Below are 23,375 nucleotides of genomic sequence, written 5' to 3'. Positions count from 1 at the left end.
CCTGCCTCCGTGCCGTATCCTCCGGGTCAGGGACTCAGTCAACCTCCAGGCCAGATGGAATACTCCTTTCCAACACTCCGCCAACATGTGCCTTTCTGAACGTCTCCTCTTATAGCGCCTTTAAATGAAGTTCTCCTAGTACTGAGTTACACTGGAGTTCCTCCTGTCCGATATTCCTATGAACTCTACTTGTACGGCAGACAGCTGTAGCCTGCTTCGGGGACTCCTTGCTACTAAGTCCCGGCTCACTATCCAGTTGCTGTTGTGCCCCCAAGTCTTGTGTGGGAATAAAGTGGTCATTACTTCTATTCCTCCGGTGTCTGCTGCAGGACCATTAGTATCCATACAATCTCGGGGACCGGGCCCAGGCCTTGCGCTTAGAACTTCTAGGAAGGGTTCTCTTCTAACCCACATCCTCTGTTCTCTTTCACTCCTCACATTCCGTACTGATCTTCCTCTCTATGGAGAGTCAGGCTTTCAGTCTATGTTGTTCTCTCTCTCTTCCTTTCCCGTGCCAGCAGACCCAGGTCACTGTGACCTGCTGCAGCACTTCCATCCATATATCCCTCTCTCTGGGGATCTTCTTCTCTCTCCTTCCTCAGCAACTGGCTGACTGCTCTCTTCCCCCAAACTCTTCCCTCTCTTTGTAATCTAAACAAGCTCCACCCACCTCCCAGCACATTTCATGTTCCAAGCAGGGAGCCACCAATGGGTGCTTTGCTGAACTCCAAGCAGGGAGCCGCCGAAGGTGCTTTGCTACACTACTTTGTGGTGTGGGGTGCAGGTGTTGGAGTGTGGTCAGGTGTCTCCACCTTACCTGGATGGTGGGGCACTACACCTCAGGAGGAAGTGCAGTACCTCTGTGGCGACTGAGCCTCAGGGGCACCACAATAACATGCTCAATACTTTCTGTCTTCTGCATCGGCCATTAACGCATTTGCAGGCTTGTCTCCTGCCTGGATCTTTGGCTCAGCTGGATGCCTCACACCGAGGTGTGTGTGCATCACTAAGGCTAGTTTCACACTTGCTTTTTTTTGCAGCGCGTTTTTCCCGCAAAAAAACGCATTGAAAAAACGCATACATAAGCATACAACTGCTGCGTTTTTTTCAAGCATTTTTATGAGCATGCATGAAAAAAAGGCAGCGTTTTTATGCGTTTGTATGCGTTTTTAGCGCGTTTTTACCGCGTTTGCGTTTTTTTCCAACATTTTTAGGTGGCCCCTCACACTACCCAAACCATGACTTTACTAACCCTAACCCTGACCCTAACCCTAACCCTAACCCTGACCCTAACCCTAACCCTAACCCTGACCCTAACCCTTAACCAAATCATACTTAACCCTAACCCAAACCCTAAACCCTAACTAACCCTAACCCTAACCCTAACCCTAACCCTGACCCTAACCCTAACCCTAACCCTAACCCTAACCCTGACCCTAACCCTAACCCTAACCCTGACCCTAACCCTTAACAAAACCATACTTAACCCTAACCCTGACCCTAACCCTAACCCTAACCCTAACCCTGACCCTGACCCTAACCCTTAACCAAACCATACTTAACCCTAATCCTGACCCTAACCCTGACCCTAACCCTAACCCTAACCCTAACCCTGACCCTAACCCTTAACAAAACCATACTAACCCTAATCCTGACCCTAACCCTGACCCTAATCCTTAACAAAACCATACTTAACCCTAATCCTGACCCTAACCCTGACCCTAACCCTAACCCTAACCCTAACCCTGACCCTAACCCTAACCCTAACCCTAACCCTGACCCTAACCCTTAACAAAACCATACTTAACCCTAATCCTGACCCTAACCATGACCCTAATCCTTAACAAAACCATACTTAACCCTAATCCTGACCCTAACCCTGACCCTAACCCTAACCCTAACCCTAACCCTGACCCTAACCCTAACCCTAACCCTGACCCTAACCCTTAACAAAACCATACTTAACCCTAATCCTGACCCTAACCATGACCCTAATCCTTAACAAAACCATACTTAACCCTAACCCTGACCCAAACCCCAACCCTAACCCTGACCCTGACCATAACCCTAACCCTAAACCCCCTTAACTAACCCTAACTCTAACCCAAACCCCTAAATTCCATGGTTTAAAAAAAAAAACGCATATGCAAAAAAACGCATACATGAGCATGCCAGTGCGCACATATGCGCATCCATAGGCTATAATGGCCATTTTTAGCGCAAAACGTGCGCATATGTGCGCATGCGCTTTTTTGCAGGGCCAAAAAATGCAACATGCTGCGTCTGGAAAATCCCAACGCACACCCCAAAAAAACGCAGCGCATGAAAATCGCATACATGCGCTTACCAGCGCGCAGGTATGCGCACCCATGTTAAATATAGGGGAAAAAACGCATGCGCAGGTGTGCGTTTTTTTCCAGCGCTAAAAAACGCAAATGTGAAACCAGCCTAAGGAAACAGTTCCTCTGGTGATGACAAGCGCATCAGTCTCCTGTCCTATTAGGTGGAATTTATCCACAGGGCAGGATGTGAACCGTGCATGTGTTGCACACATGGTCTCCACAATGGATAACACCCTCCACCTCCTATTGGACCATGCTCCAAGGTACTGTTCCTTCCTCCTTTTTCATCACAGTGACATATATACATCACATCAGCCGGAGGTCCTCTCCTTGTGTTTCTGCTCCTGATTTAGTATAAACCTTCTGATAGGCTGTACTCTTTATACATATCAGTGACACATCACGCGATTGGTTCCTATGCATTAAACATACATGCACATCTATTACTGGTTCACAAGATATATATATCTATCAAGCCCATAGGTCATTCTCTTACTGCTTCCTCTATAAATACGCTCAAATTGCCCTTAACTAGACATGCCCCCTGACAAAGCTTGGGTGAAACACATGTTAGGGCTGGGGAATCACACTATACATTACCCTATTTGGGTGCACCACTTGATGTAAGTATTATGCCTGCTCTATTGTCCTGTTTCCTTACTACATAGAAATATATTTGTAAAAACTATGACTCCCGGCTGACACTTTGTTGTCTGTGTACCTAGTACATTTTTTACATATCATCTATGTATAGTTGTGACCCTTTTTGTAGATACTCTGCATATTCTGTACTCATACACATTAACATGGTGTGTAATGAGACATGTAGCTAAACTCACTATCTTCTTTAAGAAAAAGAGGCTGTAAAGTTGTAACTTTCTTTTATTGATAGTAGATTGTGACAGAAAAGGGTGAAAATATAAGGCAATGTGGGCGCGACGCATATTTGATGCGTTTTCGGGGCATTTTTTATGCACGGAAATGCTCCAGAAATGCAATGGAATACTAAAGCAAGATAATGCAATGATAATACTGAGGTGTTGTGCACATGATCCATAAATTTCCGACATGCTGCAGCTTTTTATTTTCTGCAGCATGTCGATTCTTTTTGCATTTCTGGAGCGATTTTGACTCATTGACGTCAATTGAGTCAGTCAAATCTGCAGCAAAACCGCAGGTATAAAAGGTTTGCATATTTGCTGCGTATTTTCTGCCAAAAACGCTGAAGAATTGTCAAAGAAAATGGTGTCAGAAGGATGAAGAGTGTGTGGGCGGAGAAGATGTGTGAGCAGAGAATATGTGCGTGTCTGTCTGTGTCTGTCGGCAGGTGTCAGTGTCTGTATCTGTTTGTGTCTGTTTGCGTTTGACTACATCTGTCTGCATGTGTCTGCGTGCGTATGTGTGCATGTGTCTGTGTCTGTCTGCGTTTGTCTGTTGTGTCTGTCTGCATCTGTCTGCGGGTGTCTGTGTGTGTCTGCCTGCAAGTGTCTGCGTTTGTCTAAATCTGTCTGTGCCTGTCTGTCTGAGGGTGTCTGCGTCAGTCTGCGGGTGTCTGTGTGTGAGTACCCATGCGACGAACAACCTATAGTGATTGTGCTTAAGTATCATCTAATGGGACTATTACTTCCATCCGGCTATGTCTGCTGTCACATATAACAGAGACAGCTTGAGCCAATGATGGGAGAATAGTCTCATCATCCAGAGCCTGAGTTCAATTGTAAAAAAATCAAAACGTTAACATAATCACATACATATTTATTTTAAATATACAAACTTACCGAGCACCTAATCCCTGATGCCTGTGTCACCTGCAAGCAATCAAAAATAATAAACCAACATATACTCCATGTTCGTCATAGTACATTTAATACTGAGTGTCCCACGTCGATGTCACCTGGCCACCGGTGATACACTGGCAGAAGGTAATCGCTCCCACAGTGTATAACTGAGCTGCCGTGAGAGTTCATTGGAGTACATGAGCTGACAAGCTCTGGTGAATTCTCACGGCAGCGCAATGACACACTGCAGGAGCGATTAACTCCTGTCAGTTTATTGCCAGAGGCCGGGTACAGCAGTCACATCTCCAGATATGACTGTTCTACACGTGAGATTGCCGGACTATAGACTATGCTGGACAGGATAGTATTATATGTTGATTTATTATTTTTTGATTGTTCCTAGGAGACAAGGGCATCGGGGATTAGGCATTCAGTAAGTATGGTTAATTTAGATTCAATAAATGAGTCTGTGTGATTATTTCAAATAAAGAACTTTATTCTAGCTATGTGCTTATTTACCATGTAACTATAGGATTAGTAATGGATAAGTGTATTATAGATGCTGTGGGCTTGATGTCACCTGACAATACCAAAGGTAACATCCACCCCACGAATATGAACCCCACTTTCCACTGCTACAGGCAAAGTGGAAAGAGTGAGGCTAAGTGCCAGAATTGGCACATCTATAAGATGTGCCATTTCTGGGGTGGCTGGGAGCTGTTGACCTATAAAAGAAATGGCAAATGGCAGCTGGGGTGAAGTACACGATAAGAACAGTTCGTAACAGGCTCCTATAGGCAGGGCTCAAGTCATTTAAAGGTAGAAATATGCCTTAAATCAATGAGAAGCAAAGGAGAGCAAGGCTGAAGTTTGCCAAAGACCATAAGGATTGGACTATAGAGGACTGGAGTAAGGTAATCGTTTCTGATCAGTCTAATATTCAGCTTAGCCAACACCTGGTCATCTAATGGTTAGACAGAGACCTGGAGAGGCATACAAGCCACAGTGCCTTACATCCACTGTGAAATTTGGTGGAGAATCTGTGAAGATCTGGGGATGCTTCAGCAAGGCTGGAATTGGGCAGCTTAATCTGTGCGAAGGTCGTATGAATCAAGTCGCATACAAAGTTATCCTGGAAAAACAGTTGATTCCTTCTGCTCAGGCAATGTTCCTCAACTCTGAGGACTGGTTTTCCCAGCAGGACAATGCACCATGCCACACAGCTAGGTCAATCAAGGTGTGGATGAAGGACCACCACCTCAAATCCCTGTCACGGCCAGCCCAATCTTCAGACCTGAACCCCATTGAAAACCTCTGGAATGTAATCAAGAGGAAGATGGATAGTCACAAGGCATCAAACAAAGAACTGCGTAAATTTTTGTACCAAGAGTGATATAAGGTCACCCAAAAGCAGTGTGAAGACAGGTTGAAAACATGCCAAGACACGTGAAAGCTGTGATTAAAAATCATGGTTCTTCCACAAAATATTAATTTCTGAACTCTTCCTGAGTTAAAACATTAGTATTGTTGCTTCTAAATGATTATGAACTTGGTTTCTTAGCATTATTTGAGGTCTGCAAGCACTGCATTGTTATTTTGACCATTTCTCATTTTCTGAATATAAATACAAAATTTAGTGCTTGGAAATTCGAAGACATGTTGTCAGCAGTTTATATAATAAATGAGCAATTTACATTTTACTCAAAAATATACTTATAAAGAGAAAAATCAGACACATTGAAAATTTTGCAGTGGTCTCTTAATTTTTGCCAAAGCTATACACCGTATATACTCGAGTATAAGCCGACCCGAGTATAAGCCGAGGCCCTTAATTTTGCCACGGAAAACTGGCTAAGCTTAATGACTCGAGTATAAGCCGGGTGTACATTGTCCCCTCATCCCTGTCCTGCTCTGTGTGGCTCTTCTCCCTCCCAGTACGTGTGGCTCGGCCCCCCTTCTATATATGGCTCAGCTCCCTGTCCTCCCCCGTGCAGTTCCGTGCTTCCAATGCCCTCTGTGCAGCCCCCATCCTCCTCCATGCTGCCACCGTCCTCCTCCATGCTGCCCCATCCGCCTCCTTGCTGCACCCATCCTCCTTGCTTCCAACGCCCTCTGTGCAGCCCCCAGCCTCCTCCATGCTGCCACCGTCCTCCTTCGTGCTTCCAATGCCCTCTGTGCATCCACCGTCCTCTTCCATGCTTCCCCTGTCCTTCCCCAGTTCTCCTCTGTGCTGCCCTTGTCCTCCTTCATGCAGCCCCCGTCCTCCCCTGTGCTGCCCCGTCCTCCCCTGTGCTGCCCCAGTCTTTCCCCGTGCTGCCCCTTCCTCCTCCTTCATACTCACCCTGCTGTGCCATAGCTGAATGTCCCTGCATCCTCCGTTGTCCAGCGCTGACAGCTTCTTCTTGCCTTCAGCGGTCACATGGTACCGCTCAATAAGGTCATGAATATGCTTCCACACCCATGGGTTTCCATATTCATGACCTTAATGAGTGGTACCATGTGACCGCTGAAGGCAGGAAGAAGCTGTCAGCGCTGGGACAAGGAGGATGCAGGGGACGTTTAGCAAGGCACGGGAGGGGTGAGTATGACTTCCCAGCCACCGGCTCCTGCCGCCGCTCCCCCTCCCCCTCTGGTTTCTGTTGAAAGACTCGTGTATAAACCGAGGGGGCATTTTCAGCACAAAAAATGTGCAGAAAATCTTGGCTTATACACGAGTATATATATATATATATATGTTAGGGCTGGCGGAATGCACCAAATAATAAAATAATAATAAGGTGCGTTCACAGCCCAGGGTCCACTGTGCAGAGGTGGTGAACTGCTGCTTAGTAATGGCGGACACTAACTGTGCACCGGCGGGATAACCGCTGACCCGGTGTGCACAGGAGCGAACTCTGTTACTGCACAGAGCAACAGAAGCCAACGCCGGAGCCTGTTAACTTCACAGGGCTTGGCAGGGTGAGCGCTAGTAAAGGGACACAGGACTCTGCCCCAAGGACACAGAGTTGGAGTCCCTCTAGTCCCACTAGCGTTTGACACCGCAACTGCGATGTCAGGACTGAATAAAGAAAGGTAGCACCGCTACTGGTGCACGCAGCGCCGCATTGGCGGATGCCACTAACCAGCTTATGCATAACTGGAAAGCGCTCTATCAGTGCACGGCGCCGCACTGACGGACGCTGCAGTATGCGGTACAATGTGCCTCATGCTGGATGGCACACTCTGGCATTACTTTGTGAAAGGAGCTTGAGACACTGCGGTGCTAGGCAGTGCCACTACTCTGCGCTGATTCTAAACACTAACCCTGAACACAAACACAACCAAGGGTAGGGGTTTCTTAATGAGTCAGTCACCAGTCTCAAGCATCCATCATCACACACACACACAACTATCCATTAGAGTCTTTACCAGCGCATGGCCGAGCGGCCATGCGACTCTTTTATAGCAGCGTCCTTCTGGGACCTTCCCAGTAGTGGACCAATCCGAGCAGGAACGGAACCTGCGCATGTGACCTCTGACCTCCAATGAGAGGTCATCCCACAAGCATGCTTGGTACCCAAAAGACAGGACAGTCCCAGAAATGTCTTCTTCTTGCTGCTGACTCAAGCCTGGAGTTATAGCAGAGCCACAAGGAGCAACCAGACACCTAGCATCAGCCTGGGCAAGACACCTGGAGCGACATCTTTGCTGAGCAGGAATCTTTGTGGCTGCAGAGGAATGGGAGACCACAGAGGACATGGCTTGAGATTCCCCCTGTGCAGTGGGGGAAACGCAATGCCTTTTATATATATATACAGTATATCTATATAAACATGCTTACAGTGGGTACTGGAAAGTATTTGGACCCCTTTAAATTTTTCACTCTCTGTTTCATTGTAGCCATTTGATAAGTTCAATAAAGTTTATTTTTTCTCATTAATGTACACTCTATATCCTATCTTGACTGAAAAAAACAGAAATGTAGAAATTTTTGCAAATTAAAAAATTAAAACTGAAACATCACATGGTCATAAGTATTCAGATTCTTTGCTCAGACACTCATAATTAAGTCACATGCTGTCCATTTCCTTGTGATCCTCCTTGTGATGGTTCTACTCCTTCACTGGAGTCCAGCTGTACTGATAGGACTTGATTTGTAAAGACACACACCTGTCAATATAAGACTTCACAGTTCACAGTGCATGTCAGACCAAATGAGAATCATGAGGTCAAAGGAACTGGCCATGGAGCACAGAGATAGAATTGTGGCAAAGCAGATGGTGCTGTTAACTTACAATATAAAAATATAGAAATCATAAATATACACAGAACAATATGCCTGCAATAACTGTGAAACACAAAATGGCTAAACTTTTTAGACAGCAATTTTACGCTATCACAGAACACTACATTTATTCAAATCTTTATTTATTTTGTATTGTTTTAATATTTTAAATAAATTGTATATTTTATGAGACTATTCAGCACTTTTGTTGCTTTTTGACGGTATTGATTATTTTATGGTGCGTCTCTGAATATGGTCTTTACCTATGCGCACGATTTTTCTTGGTATTACCCCATGGCACTCTAGCTAATTTCCCTATATGTGGATGGTAGAGAAAGGTTGATGAAAAGTTGCAATGCAGGATAAGCTAGATGGTGGATAAGCATCATTAACCAAGTTCTAAAAAAATTCAAGCTGTCCTGCGGGCTCAGGGTGCATCAGTGTCAGCTCAAACTATCCGTCAAAATTTCAATGAAATGAAACGCTATGACAGGAGATCCAGGAGGACCTCACTGCTGACACATAGCAAACATAGCAAAGCTAGATTGTAGTTTGCCAAAGTATACATGATTAAGCCAAAATCCTTCAAGAATAGCGTCTTGTGGACAGATGCAACCAAGGTAGAGCGTCTTGGTAAAGCACATTTGTGATGACAAAGCATTTAATCTTAATTATGCTAGATGTCTATTTTCAGTAGGCTAGGAGACATATGCTATTGTCTGAATGTTGTCTATTGAATTGATGTGTTTTTCTTTGATGGATCAAGAAACATAAACTGTTGTCATATGAGTATGAAAGTTGACTATTAAAGTTGATTTTTGTGAATTGTTGAATGGCTACTGTTTACAATTAATATCTGCTCTTACAGGTTATTGTCTGCTATCTTTGGAGGACAGGGACTCAATGCCATTGAACAATTGATGTTTGGTAATATGTTGATTGCTCATTGCATAAGTCCATGTAGCTTTTTAACCTGCAAAACAGTGTATGACAAACTATGCAGACTGATTAAATACTCATTCATAGAGAGTTAAGCTCATTCCACCTTTCACCTGACCTATAAATAATGACCTGAACTACAGATATTGGTATAAAAAAAAAGATTTCTATCATTCTGCAAAAAACTACAAAACAACCTCTGGGACACCATGGCTCCATCAAGAACAATTCTGCAGAACAACAGCCAACCAAAGCACCATGGCACCATCAAGTGGAACACAGATTTGACATTCTAGAGAATGCTAGCTTTAGTCTACGTCCCTAGCTTGAAGAATACAGGTTTGCTCCAATCACCATCACTGAACCTATGGAGATATTTGGGGAAGCCAGTTTTGGATCCATTGGTCACCTGGCCCAATGGAGACATTCAGAGAAGCCAGGTTCAAACTCTCTGGTCACCTGACCCCATTGAGATGCACGGAAATGCCAGGTTGGACCCTCCAGTCACCTGGCAATGTGCCTCAATAGACTGTTAGTTTCCTAAGCTTGTCATTCCATCCTTTCTGTGGGTGTCCACCAAAAGTGGAGTGCTACCTGTGGGGGTAGTCAGCCCTGGAAGTCCCAATGTCACAACTGCTCTAATCCCAGTAAGTCAGCGGAAGACTGAGACTCTGTAATTTTTCACCATCTTGGGTATTTTGATAGGACTGTTCTATATGTTATTGGCTGTTGGTGGTTCAATAAGTTATTGCCACATTGTTTTACTCTCACCCTGTGTTGTCTGAGTAGTATTATGCCCATGGAAAAAGAGTGGGTGTTCAGTGGGATGAACCCTGGTACATTTAGGCACAGGCCAGCACACAAGAGCACCCACTGACCCTTGTCTCTCTACAATATCATTCTATTGTTTGCAAAAACAGAATGAGTCTTACAAAGAAAAGAACACAGTACCCACAGTCAAACATGGTGGAGGTTCAAAAATGTTTTATGGTTGCTTTGCTTCCTTGGGAACTGGTTGCTTTTACAGTGTGAAGGGCATCATGAAACCTGAAAATTACCAAAGAATTTTGGGTCACAATGTAGTGCTCAGTGTCAGAAACCTGGGTTTGCATCCTAGGTCATAGGTCTTCCAGCAGGACAACAATCCCAAACATACTTCAAATATCACCCAAAAATGGATGAAAATGGTGCTAGAGAGTTCTGAAGTGACCAGTATTGAGTCTGGATCTAAGTGCCATTGAACGTATGTGGAGAGATATAAAATTGCTATTGGGAGGAGGCACCCTTCAAATATGAGACACCTGGAGTAGTTTGCAAAAGAATAATGATCCAAAACTCCAGTTGAGAGGTGTAAGAAGCTTGCTGATTGTTATAGGAAGAGACTGATTGCATTTATTTATTCCAAAGGGTGTGTAACCACATATAAAGTTGATGGTGCCAGGAGTTCTGTCCGGGCCATTTTTTGGGCTATGTTTGTCCAATTTGCCTTTTTTTCTTTGCTTTTTTTTGTGTTGTTATAATATACACAATGGAAATAAACATGCGTATAACAAACAATACTTCATTTTCTGGAACATTTTCTAGGGTGTCAACCCTTTCAGCCATGACTGTAAGATAAGTGATTATTCTTTAACTCTTTCTCCAATTAATCAACAGTAGGCCTCCTGACTGACAGTCACTTATTATTTGTTGTATCCCTCTTCTTTGAACTGACTCATTGACTACTCACACTGAGCCAGCAACAGCTGCAAAATTAGTCTCTCAGAGCTTTTTATCAACAGTAAAAATTTGAAACTAAAACTACTGTAAATGAGTGCTAAGTTGTAAAATTTACCCATGCTATTTTCCTTCAGCTACATAATTTCACACACTATAGTTAAACTTCAACAAATATTTTTCAATAGTTACTATGTTCCAGAAATGTAAAGTCATGGGAGATGTATAAAACTGAGCTGCTAGTGGCGCCCATTGATTCTTATAAAGTAACACATAAAAACAATCTATTTTTTCTCATTTAAGTAAGGTTCAGATCCAAACATTTAAAAGAACAAAATAACTAATTTTCAGTGTTGGTGCATTGTCCCAGCGGTGTGCCATATGACATACTACTACATACTACAGATAGCATGCACATCAGAGGCACAGATGCACACTCCAAGACACCATAACCAAAGTGAAACCTCTCTACTTTACCCCTCCAGGGACTAACAGCACCTTTGGACAAGCTCAGCACACCAAGAGCTATCGACTTTGTGAACAAGACCCAGGACCGGGTCGATGGTCACATTCACAATTTGCTTTGTATGCCTACTCTGAGTTTATCTTTTCTGCATTTTAATTTTGAAATTAAAAGGAACTGCATTTGATACAAAAGTGTGAGGTGAATTTATCCCACTAGATGTCACAGGGGCTCATTTGCCACTTCCACCTGCTCACCGCCTGTACCACTATGGGCATGCCAATTCTCCTCCATATGACATACTACAACATAAATTAGTGAGAACTGAGTATTAGTGATATCATAAGGTAAAAGTTTTTAAATTACAGAAGCACTCCAAAAAACTTTTTATCCTCAAAATATATTGCAGTTATCATATTATATGGTATTGTGTACTTACAATTGCTGAGTTTGTCCTTCTGCCCAGTTAATTCTCCTGTCTTCCACTAGGTCTATGAAATTACGTGATTAAAAACTGACTAGTTGAATTATTCTAAGCTCCTTGCATAAGTCATTGCAAAAGACCCTAGTAGAGGGAGTGGAGGGAGAATCTGAGTCAGGAGCTGAAGAGGGGAATGATTTATGAAGGGACAAGAGACTTCTTTTTTTTATATAATGCAGAGAAAAGTGAAGAATTTCCTGGGTAGAAGGGCAAAATGAGCAACTGTAAGTTTTTGATGCTATATAACATGATGTTTGCAATATAATAAGAGGATAAAAACTTTCATGGGAGAGCTTCATTAACACTCAGTGTTATGAATGGGCACCGAGGAGGATAGCAGGCCCAAGCTAAGCCACAGAAAACCAGAGAGGTTAGTGACTAAGCAGATGCAGACCCCTGATCCTGCCTATACAACTAGCAGTAGCCGTGGAGCGTGCCTACGATGATCCTGAGCTAACTAAGCCTAAAGCAAGAAACGTAAAATCTAAACTGCCCCGGAGCAGACCCCAAAGGAATAGATAGCCCCCAAACATTATATTGTCGGTGAGACAAGATGAAAACACAAACGCAGGCAGAAAAATAGACTGAGCAAGCGATGGGGCCCACACTGACTAGACAGGACAGGAAAGGAAAGACACTGTCTACAATCACGCAAAAAACCCTGCAAAAAGTCCAACACGTCTGATGCACAAAAAACACTGAAGTCGCATGACTTCGCCCCCACTATATCAGCACTCTGGTATATTCTGAAAGCAAAGCAAAAAGAGACCAATATAACAGGGGACAAAACAAACTGGCACACTCAGTAACATATGGGGGGTGACTCAGCATAGCCCCAGCCGGAGCTGGCTGACCCGCGCAAAGCAGAGATAAACAAAACCAGATCAAATGAAAACAGAATAACAAATGAACCTGTTATGAGTTCATTTTCCCCTTCACCATTGAGGTCTGATGAACTCCCTCTTCTGGTGAAGGAAGGTAGTGAGGCTGATTACCAAGCACCTGAGCTGGGAGAGGATGACTGGGCGACGGGGATCTCTGACTGGATATAAGGCAGCTGACGCCCTTCTGCCTCGCTGGTGATTTCTCTGTGGAATTCTAGGAGACCAGTCTGATTCCTGCTCCTCAAAAGCTGTTTTCTGCTTTGCCTTTTTGCATTTGTGTCTTGGTTTTAGTTTGCCTTGCTTTTCTGGATTCTGCCATTCCCTGCTGGGGTGAGCTGAATTCCTTTTTGTCGCTTTGCTCTGTCTTCAGAAAATACCTGAGTACTGACATAGTCTTTTTGAAGCCTAGCGTCTTCAGGGCCTTTTTCCCTGTCAGTCTGTTGGCTCTTATTTTGATAGGGTTTTTCGCGGATTGCAGACAGCAGCTTTCCTATCCTGTCCTATCTAGTTAGCTTGGGCCCCATCATTTGCTCACTCTATCTTTCTATATGTGTTAGTGTTTTTTCTTCTTGCTTCACCGTCATTATATGTTGGGGGCTGCCTATTGCTTTGGGGTCTGCTCTGGGGCAGTTTAGATTTCCCTTTCTGTCTTTAGGCTATGCAGTTCTCCGGCTGTGATCGAGGGGTCTAGGGCATCGTAGGAACCCCCCACGGCTACTGCTAGTTGTTGTTGATAGGTTCAGGGGTCTGCAATCCGATAGCTGCCAACTTCTCTGGTTTTCTGGACTTAGCTAGCATTTCTGTTTTTGCCTCCTACGGTGACTCATTCATAACATGAACCACTTAGCTGAACCATGCAGGGAAAGGGCAGGAGACATCAGACCTCAGAAGGAACAGGAAGAAAATCACCAGCAGGGATAGAGGGAGTCAGCTGTCTTAAATCCCAATCAAAAACCCCAGATCTCCAATCGTCTTCCTCATTATCAGGTGGCAAGCCTCTGTCAATCAGATCAGCTCCACTACCTCCAGTAGCCACCAGAGGGAGTCCTGAAAGAGAACTCACAAACCATCTGTCAATCTGACCAGCTCCACTACCTTCAGTAATCACCACAGGGAAGCCAGAGAGAGAATTCACAACAACTCAGACTATGTTCATACCCTTTTTAGTGTACATACAGAACCAGTAGATGTATATTGACATTTTTTTCACCTGAAGAGAAAATCCCAGACCTGATGTAATACAGTCAGTCACGGCAGTAAACATTTTTTTCATGTAAAAGATATATGCTGCTAATTTGACTCCCCTGTGGGTCCGGTTGCCACAGGGATACTGTACTTCATCCAGGGGTGTGGTATCCCACTCTCAGGTAAGGAGGGAGCATTACTCAGGACTCTAACACTCACACCCAACACACACCAGCTCAGTCAGAGTGTCTGGGTATACCGTTAGGAGGATGGCCTCATCCCAGGCTGGCTAGGAAGGGGTGTTGGGGAGTGAGTGGGGAAGGTCAGAAAAAGGGGAGGAGCTTAGAAGGTTAGCGTGAGTGAGCAGTGACAGTTGTTGGGAGGAGTTAGTGCTGAGGTAAGAAGATTGTTCTGGAGTCAGTCAGTCAGAGGGAAGTGAGAGAAAGTGTGAGGGCTTACAGAGTCTGAGGAGAATTAATGAGAATGCGAGGAATTGGAGAAGGAGATGGACTGCAGTAGGAATAGCTAGAGAGAGAGAGTTGTGAGGGGAGCCTGAAGGAAGCTCCTGGGAGGACAGAAGGGGTCTTTCGGGCACAGGAAGTGCAGAAGCCACCCATGGGGCCCGTATCCAGAAGTGGAGGGACCAGGTCGCAGTTAGGGGACCGGCCCCTAAGACTAGTGGAGGACTACAAGATTCAGCTAGCAAGCCGGAGGCTGAGGTAACTGTATGTACCTCAGCCGCAACCACATCCATTTATCAAAAAGGCAGCCATATTGGAGCAAGGGGACTCAGAGAACGTTGCCCGACAAGGTCTGTGGCTGCCTGCTTGGGGACAATATTTGTGAAGGTGCTGGGCAGAAGAAGTGGAAACCAGAGCAGTGAGATGGCCAGGAGAGAAATACATAGAACGGAGTACTGGAAAGGTGTACCCCAATCTACCTGGGAGTTTGCTAGACCCCTCACCTGGAGGACACGGCACTAAGCAGGCACCTGCACACAAGAGAACTGTGAGTAAAATATTGGAAACTGCACTCTGCTGTGTCATCTGTGACATTCGCATCTCAGCTGCCTTGCACTGCACACACCACCACAGCCACCACCATTACTGATAACATCCTAACTGCCCTGGGACATAGCTCTACCTGTGGAGAGCTTCACCATCTTTGCTGCCCTAACACCATCCCAGAGGATCTGCATAGCAGCATTGGGTACCCTTGTCGAATACCACGGGTGGTGTTGTGACTAAATTCCCTACAAACTACCCTATCATCATCATCTTTTATTAATTTTACTGAATGCACAGGGCCACGGACCGTGTCTCTGTTGCCGTGACATCTCCTTTAAGAACTGACTGGCCTGATACCGAGTAACTTAAGGCCCTGTGGGGCGCTCCACTATGTTGTAAACAGAGTGAGAAGATTTTTTTGTAATTTATTATAAAGTCATCCAATAATCGAATTGCCTTCCTGGCCCCCTAGGACACTGTTGCAGTAGGACTAAGTCTTGTGTCAGAATATTTGAATATTGAAGAATTATTTACTACTCTGATCGATCAGTCTAAACTTTCTCTGATGTGTTTGCAGTTAGTTCTTTTACCGATATAGAACATTGATTTCATCTACGTTATTTTGTAAATTAGAGTAAGAGTAATTTCATAATATTTCAAGAACAGATTGTTAAAGGGAATGTATACTTTAAACCTTTAATGACCGGCGGTATTTTCATTTTTTGCTCCCCTTCTTTTCAGAGCCATAACTTTTTTATTTTTCCATCAAAATGGCCATGTGAGAGCTTATTTTTTTGGGACAAGTTGTTTTGAATGACATGATTTGTTTTAACATATCATTAACTTAAAAATGGGAAAAAAATTCCAAGTGCGGTGAAATTGCAAAAAAAGTGCAATTCCATAATTGTTTTTGTCTGTTTTTTACCATGTTCACTAAATGCTAAAACTGAGCTGCCATTATGATTCTCCAGGTCATTACGAGTTCATAGACACCAAACATATCTAGGTTCTTTTTTATTTAAGTGGTGAAAAAAAATCCAAACTTTGGTTAAAAAAAAAAGTGCCATTTTCCGAGACCTGTAGTGTCTCCATTTTTCATGATTTGGGGCTGGGTGAGGGCGTACTTTTTGTGCACCGAGCTGATGATTTTATTGATTGATTGATCTTTTGATTGCCCATTATTGCATTTTATTGCAATATAGCGGTGACCAAAAAAGTGCAATTCTGGCGTTTTAAATTGTTTTTCTCATTACACCATTTTGCAATCGGGTTAATTCTTTTATTATATTGATAGACTATTCTGAATGCAGTGATACCAAATATGTGTATGGTTTTTTTTATTGTTTTATTTTGAATGGGGCGAAAGGGGGGTGATTTGAACTTTTATATTTTTTTATTTTTTTAATATTTAGAAAAAAATGTTGTACTTTTTGCATGCTTCAATAGTCTTCATGGGAAACTAGAAGCTGCAGTTGTCTGATCAGCTCTGCTACGCAGAGACGATGATCAGGTCGCCTGTATGTAGCACAAATGTCCACTTGCTATGAGCGCCAACCACAGGGCGGCGCTCACAGCAAATCCAGCTATAACAACCATAGAGGTTTGATGGAGAATTTTGGCTGTCATGCCAACCAATCGATGACCCGCGATCACGTAACAAGTCACCAATGGGCGTGATTTCTGACCGCTTACCGGAAGCGCAAGTTAAATGCCATTGTCAGCTGTTGAAAAGATGTTGGCTAAGCGTCAGAGCCCACATCAAAGGGAGGGATTCTGACGTGGGTGTACTATTACGCCCAATGTTGGAAAGGGGCAAATGTGAATTGTATCTTGCTTTACGTTATTTAGATTTATGCAATACATTTTTTATTATGTTGTGCTCTGTGTCTAACAGTTCTATTTTAACATGATAGTTTGGTTTGATTTTGTTGGTATGAATATTCTGCATCATTTTTTCTATTCTTCTATATATGTGAAATATATTACATCTTCAAGAGCTTTATTCATGAACAAAATCCAATTTTCTGTTTAAATCGCAATGTAACAAAGAAACAGATGAAATATATTTACAATGACAGAAAAGTATTTCTGAAAAATTTCAGACTTTACTGATGGGTACAAAAGAATCTCAGAATACAGATGCTTAGGTACATCATACTTTCCCAGAAGCAGATTCTGATTCCTTGGCAAGGTTGATAAACAGTTGTGTTGGCAACTCAAGAAATTGCCGTTGGCTTCATAAAAGTGTTTTCCTGTGGATCATTTCAAAAACATTCATCTGACAATGTAGAGTCTAAGACTTGGAAGACTGAGATATTTTACAATTCTCAGAAGCTTTGTAAATTTACTGTTTAAGCAAATCTGAGACATCCTCATAAAAAAGTTATAAATCATCAATTTACACAAGGCATGACTTGAAACAGAAATGTGAAAGAAATGTACTATAGTGTCTTTCATTGGTTCCTATTTTCGAAATCAAGCTTCTTTATGGCCATGATCAAAATTAATTGCCTTACTAAAACTGAAATCATGAAATATTTCCTGTGTGCACAAGGGAAAAAAATCCAGCTTAAATATTTAGAACTGTAAGGTTTCCCGAAATTTAGATCATAAACAAGAAATGTACTCAGAATTATATTTATGAACCTGGACACTATTTAACTATGATGCAGTTCCTCACAAATCACTTATATTTAAAGAAGCAAAAAATGTTTTAGGAACATTAATAAGTCACAGCAGGGCATTAGACTTCTGTCTAGTGCACGCTGTGCAATACTCACAGGTCTGTAGAAAAAAGACACATGCGCAAAATAGTAATCATATGTTTTCAAACCCATAGCTTTAGCAACCTCATAGTTATCCTACTTTGAAAGTCAAAAATGACTGTTTTTCATAAAATATGAATGACATTAACTCTTCATTTACTGGAAAAGACATTACACTGTACACTCTGAGTTCATATAGTATGTAGGCTCAATTATTTCAGTGTAATATAATTAGTCACATCTACAGTCTACTTACGAAATTTCAAATGCATATGTGTTATACAGGACCAGGTTTCTCTGAGCACATGGGCATTGAATTTGCTACTGCCCCCTTTAAAATTGAACTGTCCTTAACTTCCCCCTTGTTTTCTGTGTTATCCCCTCCTTGGGTGTTTTACCCTTGTACCTCTGGTATTGTGTTTCCCTTTCTACCTGTTTGTCTGTAAAGGGTCTCTGGCTGTTGTCAGTGTAGAGAAGTTTCTTGCCAATTATTATGGAATAAAAGGAAAGGAGGAAAAAATGTCTGCCATCTTAGGAATACTTGTGATTATTTACAGTTTGCCATTTTAAAGGTTTACATTTTATCAGCTTCATACCAAGTAAATTATGCCGCAAAATTTGAGTAACAGAAAAACAGATGCTAAAAAACAGCTCTTTATTGAACATAAGCCAAAACTAAAGCATAGAAGATTGCCTTCACTCATGTTGTATGTTTCATATTACCATCGATGTTCTCACCTCAATATGGTGCAGTGCCTTAACTTGAATCTTGTTGGGAGCTCTAGGGGAATACAGAAGGGTCTTCCTCTTCTGCCAAGGGTGGAATCGGAAGAACCCCTATCCTTACTCTGTACACTCTGACAAGAGATGACATTGAAACATTTAACAGATTTATTTACAGGGGGATAAATGGTAACAATTGCAGGGGGAATAACAAGGAACAGAAAATAGGTATTACACAATCTACCAGACAGTTACAAGATATAGCGACCACAATATTGTACAGCTTCACTTGTCTTTCGCTAGGGGGACTTGTCAGGGAGTCACAAAAACTCTGAACTTTAGGAAGGCAAAGTTTGACCACTTTAGAGATGCCCTTAATCTGGTTGACTGGGACAATGTCCTCAGAAATAAGAATACAGATAATAAATGGGAAATGTTTAAGAACATCCTAAATAGGCACTGTAAGCGGTTTATACCTTGTGGGAATAAAAGGACAAGAAATAGAAAAACCCAATGTGGCTAAGCAAAGTAGAAAGAGGGGCAATTAACACAAAAAAGCATTTAAACTACTAAAGCAGAATGGCACCATTGAAGCTCTGAAAAACTATAGGAAGAAAAATATTTTATCTAAAATACTAATTAAAGCTGCTAAATAGAAACCAGAGAAGTACATTGCTAAGGAAAGTAAAACTAATCCCAAGCTGTTCTTCAACTATATCAGTAGTAAAAGAATCATAGTAAAAGTAAAAGATGACAAAGAAAAAGCTAATATATTAAACACCTTCTCCACGGTATTCACGGTGGAAAATGAAATGCTAGGTGAAAAGCCGAGAGATAAAGAAAACCCTATATTAAGGGTCACCAATCTAACTCATTTGTAGGTGCAAAACTGGCTAAATAAGATTAAAATAGATAAATCTCAGTGTCTGGTTGGCATACACCCACGAGTACTAAGAGAACTAAGTAATGTAATAGACAAGCCATTATTTCTTATATCTAGGGACTCTAAATTATTAACTGGGTCTGTTCGACAGGTCTGGCACATAGCAAATGTGATGCCAATATTCAAAAAGGGCTCTAAAAGTGAACCTGGAAATTAAAGGCCAGTAAGTCTAACCTCTATTGTTGGTAAAATATTTGAAGGGTTTCTGAGGGATGTTATTCTGGATTATCTCAATGAGAATAACTGTTTAACTCCATATCAGCATTGGTTTATGAGGAATCGCTCCTGTCAAACCAATCTAGTCAGTTATTATGAAGAGGTAAGCTATAGACTGGACCAAGGTGAGTCATTGGATGTGGTATATCTTGATTTTTTTAAAGCATTTGATACCGTGCCACACAAGAGGTTGGTGCACAAAATGGGAATGCTGGGTCTGGGGGAAAATGTGTGTAAGTGGGTAACTAGCTGGCTTAGTGATAGAAAGCAGAAGGTAAATAAACGGTATATTCTCTAAATGGGTCGCTGTGACCAGTCGGGTACCACAGGGGTCAGTGTTGGGACCTATTCTCTTCAACATATTTATTAACGATCTGGAAGAAGGTTTACACAGTAAATGCAAAGTTACACAGATTATGCAAAACTATGTAAAGCAGTCAATATAAGAGAAAATAGAACTCTGCTACAGATAGATCTGGATAAGTTGGAAACTTGGGCCAAAAGGTGGCCGATGCGGTTTAACAATGATAAATGTAAGGTTATACAAATGGGAAGAAGGAATCACTATCACCATTACACACTGAACGGGAAACCACTGGGTAAATATGACATGGAGAAGGACTTGGGATCCTACAGTCATGGCCAAAAGTATTGACACCCCTGCAATTCTGTCAGATAATATTCAGTTTCTTCCTGAAAATGATTGCAAACACAAATTCTTTGGTATTATTATCTTCATTTAATTTGTCTTAAATGAAAAAACACAAAAGAGAATGAAGCAAAAAGCAAAACATTGATCATTTCACACAAAACTCCAAAAATGAGCCGGACAAAAGTATTGGCACCCTCAGCCTAATACTTGGTTGCACAACCTTTAGCCAAAATAACTGCGACCAACCGCTTCCGGTAACCATCAATGAGTTTCTTACAATGCTCTGCTGGAATTTTAGACCATTCTTCTTTGGCAAACTACTCCAGGTCCCTGATATTTGAAGGGTGCCTTCTCCAAACTGCCATTTTTAGATCTCTCCACAGGTGTTCTATGGAATTCAGGTCTGGACTCATTGCTGGCCACCTTAGAAGTCTCCAGTGCTTTCTCTCAAACCATTTTCTAGTGCTTTTTGAAGTGTGTTTTGGGTTATTGTCCTGCTGGAAGACCCATGACCTCTGAGGTAGACCCAGCTTTCTCACACTGGGCCCTAAATTATGCTGCAAAATTTGTTGGTAGTCTTCTGACTTCATAATGCCATGCACACGGTCAAGCAGTCCAGTGCCAGAGGCAGCAAAGCAACCTCAAAACATCAGGGAACCTCCGCCATGTTTGACTGTAGGGACTATGTACTTTTCTTTGAATGCCTCTTTTTTCTCCTTTAAACTCTATGTTGATGCTTTTGCCCTAAAAGCTCTACTTTTGTCTCATCTGACCAGAGAACATTCTTCCAAAATGTTTTAGGCTTTTTCAGGTAAGTTTTGGCAAACTCCAGCCTGGCTTTTTTATGTCTCGGGGTAAGAAGTGGAGTCATCCTGGGTCTCCTACCATACAGTCCCTTTTCATTCAGATGCCGACGGATAGTACGGGTTGACACCGTTGTACCCTCGGACTGCAGGGCAGCTTGAACTTGCTTGGATGTTAGTGGAGGTTCTTTATCCAACATCCGCACAATCTTGCGTTGAAATCTCTTGTCAATTTTTCTTTTCCGGCCACATCTAGGGAGGTTAGCCATGTGCCATGGGCTTTAAACTTCTTGATGACACTGCGCATGGTAGACACAGGAACATTCAGATCTTTGTAGATGGACTTGTAGCCTTGAGATTGCTCATGTTTCCTCACAATTTGGTTTCTCAAGTCCTCAGACAGTTCTTTGGTCTTCTTTCTTTTCTCCGTGCTCAATGTGGTACACACAAGGACACAGGACAGAGGTTGAGTCAACTTTAATCCATGTCAACTGGCTGCAAGTGTGATTTAGTTATTGCCAACACCTGTTAGGTGCCACAGGTAAGTTATAGGTGCTGTTAATTACACAAATTAGAGAAGCATCACATGATTTTTCGAACAGTGCCAATACTTTTGTCCACCCTCTTTGTTATGTTTGGTGTGGAATTATATCCAATTTGGCTTTAGGACAATTCTTTTTGTGTTTTTTCATTTAAGACAAATTAAATGAAGATAATAATTCCAAAGAATTTGTGTTTGCAATCATTTTCAGGAAGAAACTGAGTATTATCTGACAGAATTGCAGGGGTGTCAATACTTTTGGCCATGACTGTAGTTAATGATAAACTTACCTGGAGCAACCAGTGCCAGGCAGCGGCTGACAAGACAAACAGGATCATGGGGTGCATTAAAAGAGGTCTGGATACACATGATGAGAGCATTATACTGCCTCTGTACAAATCCTTGGTTAGACTGCACATGGAGTACTGTGTACAGATTTGGGCACCGGTGCTCAGGAAGGATTTAATAGAACTAGAGTGAGTACAAAGCAGGGCAACAAAATTAATAAAGGGAATGGGGGAACTACAATACCAAGAGAGATTAGCAAAACTAGGATTATTTATTGTAGAAAAAAGACGACTGAGAGGCGATCTAATAACCATGTATAAGTATATAAGGGGACAATACAAATACAAATCCTCTTTCCGAGGATCTGTTTATATCAAGGAATGTGACAGTAACAAGGGGATATTCTCTGCATCTGGAGGAGAGAAGGTTTTTCCACCAACATAGAAGAGGATTCTTTATTGTTAGGGCAGTGAGAATCTGGAATTCCTTGCCTGAGAAGGTGGTGATGGCGAACTCAGTCGAGGGGTTCAAGAGAGGCCTGGATGTCTTCCTGGAGCGTAACGATATTGTATCTTACAGTTTTTAGGTTCTTTAGAAGGATATAGATCTGGGGATTTATTCTGATGGAATATAGGCTGAACTGGAAGGCAAATGTCTTTTTTTCGGCCTTACTATGTTACTAAGTATGTTACTATGATGGGCTTTTCAATAAATCTGAATGTTAGTGATAAAGCTTCATCTTTAAACCATAATAGGCACACTCCTAACTAATCACTCAGCCTACAAATGGCTGCAGCCATAAAAACTATACATTCCAATGTTTGGACGTTGTTGTTGCTGATGCTGGTGAGCTTACAGGAACCATTGGTGCACTTAATTATGCGTTGAGAACAAATCCCCTCCACTGCTGGGCCTATCATAAATCCCAGCACTGCTGCCTTATGAATGGAACAAGAAGTCCCAGCATTAATTACTCACTCCTTGATGTTGCAGTTCTATAACCACACATGGTTCCAGCTTGGGCTGCAGGATCCAAGTGCTTAGTCACACCAGGAATGGAAGGCAGGATTCTTATATGTGTAAAACCAGGCAGGGATGAGCATCTCATGATAAACAGAGATGATCTGTAGTTGTTGTACAGCTTCAGGGATCACTGTCCTCATACTGAATTACCGAACTGTCAGCGCACATCCTGCGCTTCTGTCCTCGATCATCATTGTCTCTTTTAATCAATGGAGGATAATTCCCTCTAGTACAAGTGCTATTAACTCCACTTTTCTTCTCCAACTCGTTCAGCCAATCAGTCATTTCCTCTGCTGCTGCTGCTCCTCCTCTAGCATGATTTTAAGGCAATGCAGCAAATGAGGAATTAATGTATTTTACTG

This window comes from Dendrobates tinctorius, unplaced genomic scaffold (assembly GCF_039654945.1).
Source record: "Dendrobates tinctorius isolate UK_male_01 unplaced genomic scaffold, ASM3965494v1 ptg000069l, whole genome shotgun sequence".
Taxonomy (NCBI): Eukaryota; Metazoa; Chordata; class Amphibia; order Anura; family Dendrobatidae; genus Dendrobates; species Dendrobates tinctorius.
This window is presented reverse-complemented; position numbering follows the sequence as displayed.